Raw genomic sequence first — 20,572 nt, forward strand, 5'->3', positions numbered from 1 at the left:
CCTGATCACCCCCAACTGTCCTCCCCTGTTGGCCTGGTCGACCCCAACTGTCCTCCCCTGCTGGCCTGGCTGGCCCCAACTACCTTTCCCTGCTGGCCTGGTCACCCCTAACTTCCCTCCCTTGCTGTCCTGGACATTCCTAACTGCCCTCTCCTGCAGGCCTGGTCGCACCCAACTATCCTCCCCTGCTGGCCATCTTGTGGTGGCCATCTTGTGGTGGCCATCTTGTGACAATGTGAGAGTGGCCATCTTGTGATGACATTGTGTGTGACACCACCTAGGCTTTTATCATATAGGATAAAAATTCAAAGTATCAGGGGGAGATAATAGATCAACCGAAGGACTTGTATAAATGCATATAAGTACAACCAATGGACATAAAACTATGGGGAGGGAGGGGATGTGTGGGAGGGAGGGAGGGGGGCAATAAAAAAAAAATCAAGAAAATATGTAAAAAATAAATAAATAAATAAATTAATTAATTAAAAAAAAACAAAAAAAACAATAAACTAAAAAAAAAAAAATTCAAAGTAAAAAAAAAAATACTTTATTAAAAAATATTTTTAAAGTGGGAACTTCCAGGTGTCCTTTGTAGGATAGATTTTTGAAAATTAAAGGGACAATGAGCCAAGACCGGTTTGGCTCAGTGGATAGAGCATTGGCCTGGGGACTGAAAGGTCCCAGGTTCGATTCCGGTCAAGGGCATGTACCTTGGTTGTGGGCACATCCTCAGTAGGGGGTGTGCAAGAGGCAGCTGATTGGTGGTTCTCTCTCACCAATGTTTCTAACTCTCCATCCCTCTCTCTTCCTCTCTGTAAAAAATCAATAAAATACATATTGAAAAAAAGGGACAATGACAATAATATTATTTATGAGTTTGGTCAATTCTACTTTCTGTGTATATCAGTTTCTTCACGTGAGAAGTGGTATGCTAGGTGTTTGGTTTTACTTTGAGTCTTGATCATAGTTAAATCATATTTAGTGAATATTTGTAAAAACAGTTTAAGCAGCAAGAGTTATACTATCTACTTTTTAAGAATTTGCCAACTCAAAGATTATTCACACATTTTTTGAAAGCTCAAAATCAAAGGCCTTAATCTAATGACTTTAATTCATAGCATCTTCATCAGTGTTCTGCTCTCTTCTCTGGATCATGTCGTTATTCACATGCTGGGCATCCTTTTGGTGGGATATTCTTCTTTGTTGAGTCCCTGTGTTGCTTTCCAGTCCCATCATTTTGGGATCACATAAGGTACGAGGTTGCTGGATGTTGGGCTTAGGTGGTAGTTACAAAGTGAGATAAAACTCAGTGCTGTTGGACTAAAGAATAATAATCACTTTCATACCTTATTGTTATTTATAGGAGTGTACGTTGCTTCTGTAATCCCTTTTTGAAGGGCTTGGGTAATATGTATCAAGGAAAAAAAAAAAGGCAGACTCTTTTAATAGATCAGTTTCCTTTCACTTTCCAGTTGCCCAAAATAAGGGTTCTCTATGTTGTTTGTAATGATCACAATGATATACTCAAACTGCTGGAAACAACCTAAATATCAATACATGTTTAGTAAATTTATGGTACCATGATTTAATGCAACACTAAAGAGCTTACAGGAAAGAGGGAGGGGGCAAGAGAGGGAGTAGAGAGAGAGGGAGAGGGAGAGAAAGAATGAGAGAGTGATTTGTTATTTCATGTACTACTATGCTGCTGTTAGGGGGAAAATGTTCAGTACATAGTGAGATAAAAAGGTACGCTGTAAAACAATAATTCTCTGTGTGATCACATTTATGTAAAAATGGAAACAAAAAATCTCTTATGCTTATTAATGGAATTGAAAATTTCTGGAAAGTGATGCAAAAGGAAAAAACCTGAAACAACACAACCACACAGACTTCTACTGAGAGTGATTAACTCTGGGATTTGAGATTGAAATTAAGAGAAAGAGAAAGGGTCTTTTATATTTCACTGTGTGGCCTTCTTTGGTAATTCCATTTCCTTTTATACATGGAGCATGTAGATCTCCATGATAGGAAAACTATTTAATAAAAAAGCCCTCCATTCCTTCTCTATTATCCTATATAATAAAAGGGTAATATGCAAAATGGCCAAACAGCAGAATGACACCCATGGTCCCTCTCCCCAGTTGGTCCACCACCGATGGTCCCTTCGAGGCGGGCCAGCTGGACCCCACCAGTGCATGAATTCATGCATTGGACTTCTAGTTCTCACTCTTGAATTGTATTTTTTTTAAATGTATTTTTTTTTTTTTTTTTTTTTTTTTTTATTTCTTACAGAGAGGAAGGGAGAGGGATAGAGAGTTAGGAACACTGATGAGAGAGGAGCATTGATCAGCTGCCTCCTGCACACTTCCTACTGAGGATGTGCCCACAACCAAGGTACATGCCCTTGACCAGAATCAAACCTGGGACCTTTCAGTCCATAGGCCGACACTCTATCCACTTAGCCAAACTGGTTAGGGCATGTATTTTTTTAATGTACAATAAATACTTGTAGATTTGTTTTTAATGGACCAAGGCTTCACTAGCCTTTGGATATACTTACTTACGAAGTAATTACATTTTGATTGACTTTTCCTAACTCTCGTTAGATTCTGGGCAACAGGATCAGCCAGAGTACAAGATCACCAGGGTTGTTCTCAGTGGGCAAATCCATGCTATAGGTTCTTGGTCAAGAAAAATGGTTGTGAAGTGGACTCTTTGGGTCAGATGACTTGAGTTTACATCTCTGGGCTCTACTAGCTGTTGGAGATAGCTGTTTAGCAGACTATTTAGCTTCTTTCAGCCTATGTTCTGCATCTGTACACTGAGGGTATTTATAATACCAATTACACTTGGTTGTATATATAAAACACCTAGAGTTGGGAGCACAGTCCTAATCACATCAGAATTTTTTATTTTCATTTTATGTTTATAGTCATGACCACATCACCCCTATATTTCAGCTTTCTTACTTTTAATTGAAACTATTTAGACAAGATAGAAAGAAAAGTCTCTTCCAGTGCAAATTTTAATGATTTAACACCTATATTTCTGGCATACTTTTCATTAAGTTCTACATGGCTTAAGATTTTGTCTAGTTATGTTTGGTAGTGATTTTTTGATCAAGAGTCCTTGGCTGGATTAAGTGATGACACATTATATGATTTATGGTTTTGTTTTATTTTTTCTATTGACAAATATGTTCTATACCTACTAGTGCCAGTATTTGTTTTACTGAGGACTAAGAAAGAAAAGAAAACAGAATGTCTTCTCTCGAAAGCATGGTGAATATAGCTTGTAGAATTTGGGGGTACTGACCATAAAATAGTATCAGTCAACATGTTATTGATTGAGAGAATGGTTAGAGGAAAATCAAGAGCAATTTGTTATTCTTGCAGGTGGCCCTGGAGCTTAGGATGTGGAAATTGCCCTTCCCTGAACCAACACTTTCTCTACCTTTCCGGATTCTAAGTGTTGCCTTTGTGTTTGACTCGGATCCTTTGAATTTAATTTTCCTAATTGAAAAAAGCCACATGGATGGTGTGGGCAGCAGATATATCCCTTGAGAGAATCGACACTGGAAATGGCTGGAAGCCTAAGGAGTTGAATGAGGGCTGTGGTTGGGTCAGGTGTGGAGAATGGGGAGAGGACTGCCCCCTCTATGCTGTGTCTCTGAGCGTGGCTTATTTATGCACTTAATTCTCACAGACACACTGGAAGTTGGGCATTTTAGCCATAAAGAGTAGAGGCTTAGGAGATTCATTTCCTTTATTTTCCCTAAGTTACAAAATTGGTAATTCACAGAGCTTGGATTGGATGGAGCCCAAGTCTGACCTACTCCTTAACTCATTTAATTTTTTCTCTCTCCCTCTAGTCTCCTTGGTTAACTTTGTATTATTTCATGAACTACAGAGTATATACTTAACCCCTTCCCCTGACATCATTAATTTGTGTTGTTAGTTGCAAAGGGGATTAGTTTTGACAGTGAGTTTTGAAAAGTAGCTCAGGATTATGGGGCAAGGGTGAGGTGAGTGTGACCTTGATTCTAGTCAGCTGGGAAGCAAGGCAAGGGGTATACCTGTGATCTGTGGGTTAGAAATCCTGCCTTCTGATTCTATCTCCTCCACTTGTCTGGAGGGGATTTGGGGCAAGTAACTCAGCCTCAGTTTTCTCATAAGCAAAAGGGGAATAAAATTACCAGTCTGTCAGTGTTTATGTGAGAAATAAACGTCAAAGGCCTGTTAAATGTCTTGTTTAGTTTGTGGTCAAATCCATTGCCCCAACTCTGCTCTTCATATGGCAGCAATGACCATGGCGTCCAGCCCTTGACAAAGAAACCTCCTATTCCTATTAGCATTTTTGCAAGGATATCTTTCCACGGAAATAGACTTAAAATAACACACTGGAAAGGATACTTCCAAATTTCATCTCCTTTCCAGCTCTAGGTGGAACAGAGAGCCGCTTAAGGCTTGTCTTCAGTTCTTGGTGACATCCTCATAGGAGTTTCTTCTTTCTGCTCTGTGGGAACTTGGGGTGTTTCTTTTGACAGAGGAAGGAAAAATTGAGAAATCACATAATATGTGACAAGTGTAAAAGATCTTATTGGGATGGCTTCCTGCTTAATCTTTAGGAGAATTTCAGAAAGTTGTCCTTTAAAAGGGAATTATAAATTTCTTCAGAGAAATTTTAGGACACCTGATTCAAGAACGTGGAGGACGGTCTGGTTTAAACATGACTCGGGAAGCACACTGTTATAGGAAAAAAGGAAACCGACTAGCTAGAACTCTTAATCAAGTATTTCTTCTTTGTTTTCTATCTCCTCCCCCGAAGATGCAAATTCTAAGAAAAAAAGTCATACTACATGTTGAACTGTAAAACACAAATTTAATAGGTCTATGGTTATTACACAGTAAGCAGTCAGACACTATGTATACTTGAGAAACAATAAAATTAAAATTGATTTCTAAGACCCGTCACAAATGCTTATAAAAAATGTAGGGTGGTATATTTATCGTAGGGACAGAGAATCATACATTTCTCAATGGCCCGTGGGGCATGTCTTCACTTAAGCCTCATAAAGTAATTAATATTCACAAAGGTAGTAAATGTGATCAATAAAGACCTCCATTTTAATCACACACTCTAAGAAAATTACAAGTACCCAAATAAAGATTTTTTTGTTCATCACAGTCAACTGAACATTAGGTACTTAGAAACATCAACTTGGTATTAAACCATTGCCCCCTGAACAGGTCCTGCGCTTAAATGTACTAAATGAGTAAATGAGTGAGGAGCACAGGGAAGGTAAACATTAGATTACACAAAACACCTCATTTCTCTGTACTTGTTAAATGGAATATTACTATAATTTAAAACTTAGCAAATGCTCCTTTGCCAAACTCTCTGATTTATTTATTTATTATTATTTTAAAATACATCTTTATTGACTTTGGAGAGGAAAGGAGAGGGAGAGAGAGAGAAACATCAGTGATGAGAATCACTGATTGAATGCCTCTTGCACACCCCACACTGGGGATTGAGCCACAACCCAGGCACATGCCCAATTGGGAATTGAACCATGACCTACTGTTTCAGACATTGGTGCTAAACCACCAGGCTCTCTGATTTATTGATAGCTACCCCAAACCAGCTTCCCGTTTCCTTCACACATTGTCAGACAAGCCACATCTGAGAAATTCTGGGTGGTGATTTGCCCAAGAACCAGGAGCTAACTGCACCCCTCCCATCCTTCTCCCACATTTGAGGAGAGAATGCAACATCACTACAATAAATATTTCTTCACAGTAAGGCAGCTTTGTTTGGAAAGGGGCTTTAGAAAATACTAGTTAATGAAATTTTCAGCAGAGGCTGTCTGCAGCCACCAGAAGTGTGATTAAATTTTAATTAAACTATACTTAATTAAATCCTATTGGCTGAGAGTGAATGGAAAAAGTGATTAACCCTCTTTCGCTGTTTTCGCCAGGCTTTCAGGTGCCCCGCCTGGAGGGACAGCTGCTGCTGGCAGACAGGGCCTGTCTGGAGGCAGGGGCTCACTTCCTGGCTGGCCACGGGTCACCGCCGGCTTCTAGGGCCATATTGCTGTATCATGTTTGGCCTCTTCTCTAATTTTTCCAATAAATTATCTGTACATACAGACATTATAAGGCAAAAAAAAGCCACATTCTTTGAATTTTGTGTTGGGAAGTTGGGAAAGGTGTGTTGAAGTCTTCTTATTTCTCCCAGTCTGTTTTTTTTTTTTGTTTGTTTGTTTTTGTTTTTTTTGTCTGTGTCAAACTCTTCCTTCCGATCTACAATGTCCATCTTCCCAATGTTTTTACATATCCTATCCATTTTTAAAAGTTCTTTTATTTCCTTTTTGATACTAACTTTTCTAGGAGGTCATCTCAAATGGAAGAAAGGACAATAAGCAAAAATTTAGGGAAGGGGCTTCTATAAAAAGTAATCACCGATTCCATTCTACCTAAGATTTGTGAGTAGAAATGGGCTATTTTATCTCTATACTTAGCATATAGGAATATATGTGTGGTGGGGATTTTTTGTTTTTTTTTGTTTTGTTTTTTTGACAAAGCAGTTAGCTGAGAAAATCCTGTCATTCCAACTGAAAGACTCTTTAAAGGGCTGGCTGAGGCCCCTGCACTAGACATGCACTGAGTCACTGGGCAGTGACAGGGCACTTGTCCTGCTTTGCAGAGACATGTCCGAGAAAGCGAGTCCAGAAGTCCCTGGTGGGGTTTCACTCACTGAGCTCTGACTCAGTGAAGCGATCTCCACTGACACTCCATTTGTGGTGGTGACTAAAGGAGGAAAACCTCGGGGACTGGAGCCCGTCATTACTTTTGATCCAGAGACGACTGCAGTTGCACAGTGAAGGACCAGCTCCAGAGTCACTGTGAGTTCATTCCTGAACCTCTATATGAGGATAGTGGTGACCACAGCCTCTTATCTGATAATAGTTTGCTGTTTACTAAGCCCTGTTTTAAGCATCTAGTGGGAGGTGGTTGGGCATCCCCTTCCCATACTAGAGGGAAGGCTCTAAATATGAAGGCGGTGGTTTCCAGTCCTCACTTCAGATCAGAATCATCAGGACCTACAGATCCCAGGTTCGATCTCAGACCTGATGTATGAGAACCAAACAGGCAGAAGCATCTAAAATGTTATCAAGTGATGACTACATGGCCAGCTTGGGGCAGGTCAGACAAGCCACATCTGAGAAATTCTGGGTGGTGATGTGCCCAAGGACCAGGAGCTAACTGCACAGCCAGGTCCAAACCCAGCTGTGTATTTTACTATAGATTGAGTTCATTCTGCTGGAGCCAGAGTCAGACTGTTATAACTTTGGATGATAATCAAAGATAGCAAGAAAAGAAGCTCATATTTGTTGAGGACCTTATTGAGCTAAAGCACCATTCATATGTTTTTATTTCATCCTAGTGAGTATTTTCTAAGTCCTATAAAACCTGGCTTAAACTTTTATGTTTACTAATTTAAATTAATCATTATATTAGTAACAAGGAAAGCAAAATTAAAGGGAAGCATTTTCATTTCATGCCTAAAGAGGACCAACGTTTTTTTTAAAAATATATTTTTTATTGATTTTATAGAGAAAGGGAGAGAGAGATAGAAAAAAACATTAATGATGAGAGAAAATCACTGATCAGCTATCTCCTGCATGCCCCACACTAGGGATCAAACCTGAAACCCAGGAATCTGTGACCTCCTAGTTCATAGGTTGATGGCTCAACCATTGAGCCACTCCAACCGGGCCAATCTTTTGATGTACGGTACTGAGTCCTATCTCAACTTGGCCATCTCCCACCTTGCTTCTGGAAGTGTGGACCAAGGAGTGCTGTGCCGGCAACGCCAAGAGATTGATGGAAATGCAGATGATGTAGTGCCACCCCACACCTGTTGATCCAGAATCTGCATTTTAACACAGTTCCCATGCCATTCCTAACATAAAATTCGAGAAGCAATCTGTTACCCCAAAGCTATGGGAAGAAATAAACAGCTACCTCAGGAAGAAATAAACAAGCTCAGTCTGGTTCCTGCCAATGATAATGTGTGAAGAGATGGCTGTCAGAGTGCAAGCCTGGGCTTCAGCCCAGCAGATTGTTTTGTAGGTAGAACTAGGGGTACTGATATAGGAAATAAAATGTTTGATTTAGTTGTGTTTGTAGAGTTGTCACTAGATATATTTAACTTATGACGCCAGGGTTAAAGAGCTAGAATTAGATCCATTGAACTTAGAGAGTAAAAACATACAGCAGAGTACTTCTGATGTATGGGCGAGCAGTCACTGCTTTTTATCATCAAGAGGATTATTGTTGGAAGTTCCATTAAACGTAATTTAAGAGACTTGTCATATAATAGAGTCTGTTTAATTTGAGTAAGTGTCTTATGCCCTGATTATTATTTCTCTGTGACTCAGCTCCTTTTCCTGATAACTTTTAGGCAGAATATAATGAACATTAAATAAAAATATACATTTGTCATTGGTCATTATAGTTGTTAGAATCCTTGCTGTATTTTGTAGTTATGCTAACAATAACTTGGAAGTAACAATTATTTTTTAACGCAATCATTTTAAATTTGCTTTTATGAGGAATGTCCCCAGAGTGTGGCTTGCTGATGAATCTGAGCAACAAAAATCACCTTGGCAAATGGTTTTGTATATACTTGTATTTTTGGGTCTGAGTAAGAAAAATCTACATTTCACCCAAAGCACACAGGATCTATTTCCGCATCGGCCTATTAATGAGACAGTGATTGGTGTGTAAGCCCGTCATTCTCGAAGTTTTTTCACGGGGCACAATTTGTCTCTTATTTGTCAGGGATGGGCTCTGGGAAACAAGACTCCCATTCATGGTGGGCAGAGCAAATGCACTAAAACACTATCAGAGCTGGGATCAGTGGTCCACTATGGATTTATGGCAAGAATGTTAATGATTTGTTTATGAATAAGTGGGCCTGTCACATGGTGAAACAGTAGCCTGCAGAATCGCTGAATGGACAGTTTGCTTTCGGAGGCTCCTCGAAGGAAATAAATACTCTTGCCAGGCCTTTTGCATCTCTTAAATCTCTACTGCAAGACGACTTGCCAATTTAAAATGGTGGCGTTTACCTTACAAAATCCTGTGCTGGCTATGGCTGGTCTTGTAACTCTAAATTGTCTTGATATAATATACAAAAGTTCAGTTAGCATTGAATCTCATTTTTATTGCCAGGTAGAGTACAAGCAATAAAAAAAGTAAGATTATCTAATGACTTATAGTCCCATACTTAGATAGATGGATGTAAGACTATGTGACATCTATGTGTGTGTGTGTGTGTGTATAGTATATATGTGTGACATGTGTGAGTGTTCATGTATAGGGTTTGCAGTGTAAATGTTTGATAGAATTTGATAATGTATATTCTAGCTACTTTTTAAACATTTACCTTTTTATGTATGATGATGTTGGCTTTCTCTTAAGAATCTATATAAAGTTAAATGTTATTCTGTTTATATAAAGAATATTAACTTCTTTTTGTTTTGGTTTAGAATTAGTATAGTCAAGTTTTTCTTGACTTATGTTCAAAGGGTCTTAATGACTTCAATACCAAAGACAGTTTTTATAAAGTTCTAATTGGAATCTGAGAAATTTTAGGCCACAAATATGAATGAAAGGATATTAATGCCTGGGCTCCTCTATAATCAGCAAAAAATGTGCAACGTTTGTTTAATAAAAGTGAGATCTGTCTTTACTAAACAGAGAGCACACATAATTCACTTTATTCTTACAGAAATCCTGGCTGTTCTGTGGTTATAAACTTAGGGGGTCAAGTTTCAAATTCAAAACATTGGGGTCTAGATCTCATGTTCTTTTTATTGCTCAAAGCCTATGTGGCCTCATCCTGCATGTTCACCTTGTCCCCTCCGTAAGGACACTATTGGACGTGCTAAATTATAGTAGTATAGCATACTATGTATGACGTGGAGTGAATATGGACCTACATTATTTATTTATGAATATGTGGCTATTTATTCTTCTTATATTCACATATCTTGGCTTTACAATTTTCTTAACCCAGCTGATCTATATAATTGCCTAGGTAGATGGACAAACCTACTGAATGATATTGAAACAAAATAGTGGACACAGATGGCCTTCGAGGAATCAAGACTTCCTTGACACAATTTGAAAATCTTGGGCTCCTTGGGTTTTATCTAATTCTTCAAGGGGTCCATTGTCTCTCAAAATATGTTTCTATGTGCCAAATTATTAACTCAGTGCATGTCTAATCATAGTGGAGTGGATGGACCTATTTTTTGTCATTATCATCATCATCATCATCATCATATTATTATTATTATTATTATTATTATTATTATTTTGTATAGTAAATGTGATTTTGAAGTTAAGAAACTGATCTTTTTTTTAATAAACATTTTTTTAATATATTTTATTGATTTTCCAGAGAGAGGAAGAAAGAGGGATAGAGAGTTAGAAACATTGATGAGAGAGAATCATTGACCAGCTGCCTCCTGCACACCCCCTACTGGGAATGTGCCTGCAACCAAGGTACATGCCCTTGACCAGAATCGAACCTGGGACCCTTCAGTCCAAAGGCACTCTATCCACTGAGCCAAACCGGTTTCGGCAAGAAACTGATTTTTCTAATGAGTTCTTTACAAGTTGCTCTCATACTTTATGTCATATTTTATGTAAACTCTACTCCTAACCAATATCTCTGGCAATAAACAACAGATGTATAAACTTGACCTCTTCTGACTTTTATGAAGTTTATCACCCTGGAAAGGACTGAGTATAGGCAAGTGTGTATTGATCAGGGTTATTATAGAATTAAGAGAAGAATAAGTGTGGTTTGTCAACTTTATTAAATTCCATTTGAATGCTGTAATGGACCTCAATAAAGTTTTTTTTTTTTTATCACTAGGCAAATGGTTGGATTTGAAATAGAGTTAGCAGAGATAGATTAAAATTAAATGCAAAGGGCATATGTTGAACACCTACTGTGAGCAAGGCATTATTCCCCATACTTGGGGATGAGAAGATGTATGGGGCCTGAACTGGATGCATATGGGGCTGAGTATGTCTGCCATGCATAGATTGGTGCATGATTCATCTGTGCGTGTGACTTCTTCTTATCCCACTGCTCACACTTCCATCCCATAAGTGTTAGCACACTAAGCATTTCAAGGTAAGGACACTACTAGAAATGCTAAATTAAGGTAGTACTAATGGCCCTGTGCATGAAATTCGTGCACATTAAAAGGGAATTAATTAGAGGAAATATTTTAATATTGCTATTTGCCCTTTCTCTATAATAGAAATGTCAGAGATAAAAGAAAATTAGTAAAATATATATGAAAATTTCCCTCCTGTCAGAGTCTGGGGTGTGCCATGGAACTCAGAGTCAACCCCACCCACTCATGTGTGCCTCAAAATTGTGCGAGACCCAGACCCAACCGGCCCCACCCCCATTGGGTGAGATCCAAACCCAGAAGGCCCCACCCCAGTGAAGCCCTGCTGGGCGGGGGGCAGGGCCTCAGGTCCCTAGGTCCAGGACAAAGGGTGTGACCTGAGGTCCCCAGGCCTGGCACCAGGGCAGGGGGGTGCAGCCTAAGGGCCCTGCAGATTGCTTGTTATGGCTTGTTATAGGAACCCTGCCTCCGCTATGGGTGCAGCCATCTTGTGATGGTGTGAGGGTTAATTTGCATATTACCTCTATTATATAAGATAGTATACTGTCTATGGTTTGGAATGAATATGGATGGACCTACAATATTTATTTATGAATATGTGGCTATTTATTCTTCTTATATTCACATATTTTGGCTTTAGGATTTTCTTTCCCCAGCTGCTCTTTAGATATGATTATAATAAGATTAATTCTTAAAAAAAGATAAAAACCCATCTCTTTACCCTGAAGCCCTACTTTTGGCATCATTTTTCACCTGGCTCTATTTACCTCAGGGTCTGTAACCCTCAAGACACTGGTCTCAAACACTGGTATTCATTAGTATCATCAGGGATTTTGTTAAAATGAAGATGCCTTTCTCTGCTCAGAAATCCTCTAGCTGACCCAGCACCCAAAAGGATTCTGGTGCAGAAGGGACTCTGTGTGTGGACTTTACAGAGGAATGACCACAATCCCCTGAAATTATTTACTAAATAAAGCTTCTGACCATTTCCCCCTCCTCCCACCCCCCGCCCCCCGGGGACAGGATTCATAGTTTTATTTACATTCTCAAAGGTGTCTAACATCCAAAATAAGTTTATGAATGATTGTTCTCATGGCTGAATGAAGGACATTAATTGTAACCATACACCTGTTATTTTTAGAGTAAGGAAGGTAAATGGATAGAATTCACAGGCAGTGTGATGAAATCATCTTGTAACTGACACTATTAGAATAAACCACTTCCACTTACAAACTAAATCCTAGTTTTAGAATACCATTTTGTTCACTTTGTCAGTAGCACTTAAAACATCATGAAAGTCGCCGGGACCGGTTTGGCTCAGTGGATAGAGCGTCGGCCTGCGGACTGAAAGGTCCCGGGTTCGATTCCGGTCAAGGGCATGTACCTTGGTTGTGGGCACATCCCCATTTGGGGGTGTGCAAGAGGCAGCTGGTCGATGTTTCTCTCTCATCGATGTTTCTAACTCTCTGTCCCTCTCAATTCCTCTCTGTGTAAAATCAATAAAATATATTTAAAAAAACAAACAAAAAAAACAAACAAAACATCATGGAAGTTGACGGCCAGGTAAAATTTATAGAAAGATTTAGCTGATGTTATAGATGCAGAAGTACCCTACAAAATACCGTAACCAAGCCAGACACCTATATTCCTTTGGTAGAAGAGGCAACCTGAAAAACCTTTTCAGACAATTTACCATCCTAGTCCAATATCCCTGGAAGTTTCCAGCTCTTGCAAAATCCATCATCTGTCATTCATTTTCATAGGAATAGAATGATAATAAGGAATTAATAACCCAAGGCAGACATAGCTGAAATAATCATGTTACCAAAGTAATTGGCCTGAATTCAAATAACAGTTCTTTTGAGATTCAAAGAGAGATGTGAATAGAAGCCAAATTGATGCCTGCCCTGGATTCATAGCTTCGTTAGTTTTCTAGAACTTCTTGGTAATGAGGACTTTTTGCAGAGTAGTGATAAGAGCCTCATATTCCTCAGACATGTTTTCTATGCTCCCAGACAGTAAAATTAATAGGTAGTTTTTCTTTAGGGATTAGATGCACTTTTTACTTTTAAAAATATTTGACAATTGGTTTCTTTTCTCTGCGAGTAAAGATACACACAACATAAGAAACTAGCTTCACTTCTGTCTTTTCACATAATAGCAGGTGGCAGGGAGGGAAATACAGGTCTAAAAATATCATGGGTGCTGCAGTAATGTGGCTCTGGCTAGTTAAGACAGGAAATATTTTTTCATTTCCAGAGTCAGGTAAAAAAGCCATTGAAACAAAAATGAATATGACTTATCATTAGGGAAATGCAAATCAGAACTACAATGAGATTCCTAGCACCTCACATCCATTAAGATGGGTACTGTCAGAAAACAAAACAATAGCAAAAACACTCCAAACAGAAAATAACAAATATTGGTGATGAGGTGGAGAAATGGGAACCTTTGTAATCAGCTGGTAGGAATGTAAAACAATACATGTTCAAATATTGTTGAAATGATACACTATAAAAAACAGGGTGGCAGTTCCTCAAATAATTAAAAATAGAATTATGTATTACTCAGCAATTTTACTTCTGGGCATATACCCCAATGTATTCAAAGTAGAGTCTTGAAGAGATTTTGTGCATCCATCTTTATTGCTACATTATTCGCAACAGCTAAAACATAGAAGCAACCCAAATGTCCATTGATGGATGGGTAGATAAACAAAGTGTTGCATATATATATAGGGAATGTTATTCAGCTTTTTAAAGGAATGAAGTTCTGATACCTGATTCAACATGGATGGCAGAAGAAACAGCGTGGGCAAGTGCTTTAGGATGAGAACAACCTTAGACACAGTCGAGAACATGTGAGGAACAGGCAGGAAGAGGAAAATGCCTCTGGCATTAGACCTTGTCAGCCAAGGTTGGGAGTTTGGAATGTTTTTCTAGGAATGATGGTCAGCTGGTGGTGGGTCTTAAACACAGAGCTGATATATGATCTATTCTTTCAGAAAGAGCATTGTCTAAATGTTGTCTTGGAGAGGTGGATTGGACAAACAAATATGAAGACAGGAAGGACAGTTATGCAGCAGTTGCACTAAGTCTAGAGGGGAGGTGATGTTTTAGCAGGGGAAATGATGAGCAATGGTTGGATTTGGGATATACGTCAAGTATTGATCCAATATAATTATCAATGAATAAGGAGTGGACTCTCAGAGAAAAAGAGGAGTCAAGAATGTTTCTTAGCTTAAACCAATAGGAGAATGGTGGTATCATTCCCTGAGATAGGAAAGGGTCTAAGGAGGACATGGAGGCATACTTTTGGAAAAAGAACTGTATACTCTGTTTTGGCCATATTAATTTTGAGGAACTTGTTCAGACATAAGTTAAAGATTCTAATTGTTCAGACATAAGTTAAAGATATTGAGAAGGCAAGTATATATATAAATCTAGATCACAGAGAGGATTTATCTAGGCATATGTGTTTGAGAGTTATTGGAATATAGCTGGGATTGGAAACCATGAAGCAGAATGGGATTACCCTGGAAAGAGTATGGGTAGAGAGGCCATTTCCTTTGCTGGCTACTCCTGAACTAGATCTTGAAACATTGTCTTACCCTATCGACCGCTGCTGAGGACAGATGTTGAGAACAGATTACTGCCTTACGTTTTGTGAATGTTTGAAAGCTACTTATGGTGCATATATAAATCCCCAGCTGATTTTGAATCTTTTATGCAAAAACCTCATGTGTGTTATTTTCTTTCTACTACAATGGGAAGGATAATAAATTTTGGGAGGATTTGTGCATATAGTTTCCAAGAAATATTTGTTTGAAAATCTGAGATTGCTTTCACAGTGTGCCAATATTTTATAGCCCCCTGTTACTTTAAACATAAAAGCTCTCAGGATCTTTATTTGTAATTGTTGGATTTGCACCAAAGACTCAAAAAAATTTATTTTAGTTGTATAGTACTACCACCAGTCTAAAAACTTGGATTTTGAGCCATAATGCTAGATGTTGAATTGAGTTTTTTATATTTGTCTTTTTTATAAAAAGAATGAAATTCATTTGAAGTGGTTATAAAGCAGTCATAAAATGAAAAATTATTTAATAAATACCAACATTCCATTGTTTGGAGAATTACAAAGAAAATGTACAGCTTAGGCAAGACATGGATGTCCTCATTCCTCCACTATGACAATCTCAGAAATAAAAGATGAATTATATTAGTTGTCTTCTGATATGGTAAGATATTTTTATCTTGTCATGGTACCAGGTTATAATCATTTACTATCTATCATGGTATGTTTAACACTAAATGTGCATTGTTTCTATAATATTACTTACATTATATTTGACATGTATAATGGCAAATTTTGTTTTATCTGTGATGAAAAAATATATGACTTATAGTACACAATTACATAAGAAAGGTAAAGTATAACCCTTAATTACTGTTGTTAAATATTGCCACATTCTTATAATGTATCTTCTCTTTTCAATTTTGTTAGAGGTAGATTAATATATTAATACCTAATGAGTTTTCACTGGATAGTGGATGTAAACAAGAAATAATGTCCAAGAGCTTTTTATTCCCTTAGTAATCCTATCTAATAAAGAGGGAATATGCTAATTGATCCTCACACCATTGCAAAGATGGCAGTGCCCATGGCCAATAAGGAGGGAATATACTAATTGACTGCCCTGCCCTCAAAGATGTTGGTGCCCACAGCCAATAAGGAGGAAATATGCTAATTAATTGTCCCACTCTCAAAAATGGCGGTGCCTACAGCCACAAGATGGTGGTGCCCAGTCTCCTCAGCCCCACTGGGGCGGCATGCATGTGGCAAGGTCGGGCCCGCCCCTAGGTGGGTCCAGCAGCTCTGCGAGCCTGCTTCTGGAGTCCCCCAGTCTCCTCAGCTCCCCAGCTTCCCAGGCCGGCCAAGGCTTGCACTGCCAGTAGTGGCAGCAGCAGAAATGTGATGGAGGCACCTCCTTCCCCTGATAGTCATGTCACCTCCCACTCCTGAGAGCTCTTGGACTGTGAGAGGGGGCAGGCTGGGTTGAGGGACTCCCCCTCCAGTGCAAGAATTTTCATGCACTGAGTCTCTAGTTTTATTATAATACCTTTTGCAAAGTTTCAGTGTACCGTAAAAGGCTGCTCCAGGCTTGGCTGCTGCTGCTCTGGGCCTGGCTGCTCTATAAATGAACTCTTGTATGGACTCTTTATTATTTTATCAGAATTCTGTAATGCTCTGGACCTGGCCTGTGTGGCTTAGTTAGCTGAGTATTGTCCTGTGCACCAAAAGATTGCTGGTTCAATTCCTGGTCAGGGCACGTGCCCAGGTTATGGGCTTGATCCCCATTATGGGGTGTGCAGGAGGCAGCTGATCGATGTTGTTCTCTCACATAGATGTTTCTCTCTCTCCTTTCCTCTGTCTAAAATTCAATAAAAATATATATATTTTTAAATTCTGTAATGTTCTGGTTGACAATATAAAAAAGATACAATCTCAGGGCTATTCTTTCCAAAAGGCTGGGAATATCTCAGAATCCACAAGGAAGGAACCAGTTTAATAAGCTATGGAGCTCCTATGCACATAACAGTTCTATGCTTTTATGAAAAGAAATTAAGAATTATCTCTAAGGCATATTGCCAAGTTAAAAATAACTGAAGTGGGAGGATTGTGTATAGTATTCTATTGTTTAAGAAAGGAATGGAGAAATGTGAATACATGTGTATATATGTATAGTAGTATGTATACATATATGAATGTGTGTGTGTGTGTGTGTGTGTATTTGTGTATATGAGATAAACCAAAGAACTAAAAAAATGGGATTACTGTGGGCAAAGGAGGAACAAGTAGAGGGGCCATGGTTAGAAACTAGAATTTTCTAAATATTGAAAAAATTTGTGAATCCATATAAATATTTTCTGTTTCTTAGAGGTGATGTCAACTTTCTGCCTCTTTAAGTGTTTTTACATAATTATAGATAATATTAAAGCAAAAGAAAATGTGTGATCTTTAAAAACATAAAGCAAAATCTAAAAAAGAAGGTAATTATAAGGTTAATGATTTAACCTCATGGAGAAGAAATATTCCAAATGACTATAAAGAGCATTCATCTAGCTGTCCATTAGTAGTGAGATAAACCAGAAAACAAAAAAAATTTGAAAAGCTATCTTAAAATATTTTATTAATCATTTGTTTTATTGAACTTTTTATAGTAACATTATTGGCATTGTTATCTGGAGCCTATTCATGTGTATATGTCTATATGTGTGTGTATAATTTATACATGTATATGTGAATAGTATATGTGTATACGCATATATTCATAATGCATGTATAAATAATAATTGTTTTATTCTAATGTATTCTACTCTTCAGTATCTTATTTTCTATTACTCATTTATTTTATTCTTCATACACTCCCACTCACACACACTAATAAATATATAGTAGGATATATATATTCTATCATGTCTATTTTGTATACATTATAAAATAAAACAAATCAATGATTATGTCAATGTCACCGATGAATCAAGGTTTTACTAAATATACATTCCAAGAGTGAAATATAAACCCTGTAATCCTAAATTATATTGGAAATATCTCTGTATTTAATGTAATCTTATTGTTATTTTGCTTTAGTTCACATTCTCTTTAGTTTTTAAATTTTCTGTTTCTTAGAGGTGATGTCAACTTTCTGCCTCTTTAAGTGTTTGGAATGATATACTCTTTCTCTTGTTCTAGGATATTTTGGAAAGGCTGGGTTCTTTTTCTTTTTAAAGGCATGCCTAAGTTTATAAAAATTGAGCTGGTAATAAATCTTAGTTCTTCTGCTTTAATTCAATTACTTAGTTGTTTTTTTGTGTATGTGTAATTTTTTTCCTTTCTTCTGACCTTGAGATTAACTGGCCATTTTCAATTTGTTTTTCAAAATCTCAATACTGTTGAAATAGCTGTGAGTCTGCTCTAAGCCCAGAACAATAAATTAAATTTAATTCCCTCCTAGAATTTTCATTAGGTTTTCTGGACCATGGCTCAGTGGCAAGGGACTACAGATTATTCTCGTTAGGTATAGAAGCAATAAGTCCCTTTGACAGTGTTTCAGTGCCTCCTCATAATATTGCTTGCCCTCTTGGGAAGCTCTTTTGGAGATAACATATGGCTTCCCTTCCAATTTATGAAACCAAGGTTTAATTTTGCTGGGAGCGAATTTCATTTGACATCAATTGTATTTGTTTTTATTTCTGGAAAAACTACTCCAAAAGACCATTTTTCAATAAGGCTACAATATAATTGGACACTATTTATTTATTAGACTTCCTTTACATTTTTCACACAGACACTCACTTGCACATGACATGATGAATAACAAAACGCATCCCTTTTTTGTAACTCCTTCGAGACTTGACTCACAAGAGAGTTGATATTACCCTGTGTGATAGATTTATAGGGATCAGTATAGTAGACTAATGATGGCTGGAAGTGAGTTGCTACTTTTGCCACTGGGAGCTGGAATCTAATTTCACTTCCTTTGAATCTGGATTGGCTTTAGTAATTTGACCAACAGGATGTGGCATGAAGTGACTTTCTGAAACTTCTGAGGCTGGGGTAGATGTCTTGCAGCCACAGCATTCCTCTAGACATTTTTGAAACACAGGAGCTGTGAGTCATCAGGTAAGAAGTGTAACTACCCTGAGTGGCCTGGAGAAGTCTTACGCAAGGGGTTTAGCAAAAAGTCCCACATGAACTCAGCCCTCTAGCCATCCTGCCAAGGCACCAAATGTGACTGATCTATCTCCACTAGCCCATCCACCAGATGAATGTCACTGAGTCATTGTCTGCATTTTCTGGATCTAAAATATAACAGTCACCCAGCAGAACCTAGCCCAAATTCCTGGTCAACTAAATTGTGAAACTCACTAAATTGTAGAGATAACCAGAATAGGATACATACACTAATCTCTTAAATGCAGTGTTTTGTTTTTGTTTTTGTTTTTTTATTAAATATATTTTATTGATTTTGTACAGAGAGGAAGGGAGAGAGATAGAGAGTTAGAAACATCAATGAGAGAGAGTCATCAATCAGCTGCCTCTTGCACACCCCCTACTGGGGATATGCCCGCAACCAAGGTACATGCCCCTGACCGGAATCGAACCCAGGACCCTTCAGTCCCCAAGCCGACGCTCTATCCATTGAGCCAAACCGGTTTCGGCTAAATGCAGTTTTAATCTTGTGAATAAAAAGCATATTGAGAAGGCTTCATGGATGAGGAGCTGGGAGATGTAGGTCTAAGTTCTGGTTTTGTTCCTAATCTGTGTAGCTGACATTTTTTTTTTTTTAGATATAAAATAAGAGAATTGACATAAATAACAATAATAAATCTCAATGTAATAAAAACAAATTTTTATTTTAATTTTTTAATATTTTCTATTTTCTTCTAATATTTTTTGTTACTCTTTATATTCATAGCTATAAACAGTGTTTGTTGTGCTCACTCAAAGAAGGAAGGAGGAAGAAAGGAAGGAAGAAAGAAAAGGGGATGGAGGAAGGAAAGGAAGGAGGAAAGAAGAAAGTAGGGAAGGAAACCCACCAATATACATTGATTCATTGGGTAACTTTAATTTGTCAGTTATTCTGATAGTTACTAGCACCTGCTATCATAGCACTTCAGGTTTAAATTTTAAAACATTTAACATATAGTATTTCAGGTTTAAATTTTAAAACATTTAACATTTACATTTTTGAGGTTGGTTTGCTTTTCTAAAGCCACATGGCTAGTATAAGGTGGAACTGGATTTTAAATCCATACCCTTAACCTCTGGTTTTAATACATAATATACCTGACTATCTCTCATAAGCTTGTTCTTTAGTTGAAGAGATTTATTTTACTTACATTTGACTTACCAGTTCTTTTAAAAATCTTAATCCAATTTAAGAGTACTGATTCACCTACTGCATAGCATTCCCTGGTGCTCTGAGCCTATTAATTTTAGTTAAAGTATTGAGAGTGTCTAAATATAAGCTCATGAATGAACTTGCTGAGTGGATTGAAAAATATCCCTAAGCCTTTTAGGCTTTTGTGGCAGGGTGTATATTAGCTGTTGAACTCACATTTATTCATTGTGAAGATATCTTTGAAGCACTGATGTTCTAGATGGAGCTGAATGACTCCTTGGAGAGGATCCTGGTTTTATAAGACTCACCTTCCTTTTTTTTTTTTTTTAAGTGAGACGATGTTCTTATCCTTGGAAACTCCCTCTTCTCAGAGCTCTGGGCCTCGTGGTTGAGTTGCTGGCTACTTTAATTTGATACCTGTTTTCTCTAGGCCCGCTGTT

The 20,572-nt window shown here is 37.8% G+C and overlaps 1 protein-coding gene across 3 annotated transcripts in view; it reads left to right on the forward strand.

Annotated features, from left to right (window-relative positions):
- Nucleotides 1–20,572, forward strand: part of PID1 (phosphotyrosine interaction domain containing 1) — a 182,997-nt gene that overhangs the window by 49,543 nt on the left and 112,882 nt on the right. The window contains exon 1 of one of the 3 annotated variants that reach the window (XM_084891886.1): nt 6,714–6,907. The exons of the other annotated variants lie outside the window; for them this stretch is intronic. The gene's annotated coding sequence lies outside the window, so the exon portion shown is untranslated. Of the gene's footprint in view, nt 1–6,713; nt 6,908–20,572 lie in introns of those variants that run through there. 3 annotated transcript variants of the gene reach the window in all.

This window comes from Pipistrellus hanaki, assembly GCF_964339955.1.
Source record: "Pipistrellus hanaki genome assembly, chromosome: 8".
Classification (NCBI taxonomy): domain Eukaryota; kingdom Metazoa; phylum Chordata; class Mammalia; order Chiroptera; family Vespertilionidae; genus Pipistrellus; species Pipistrellus hanaki.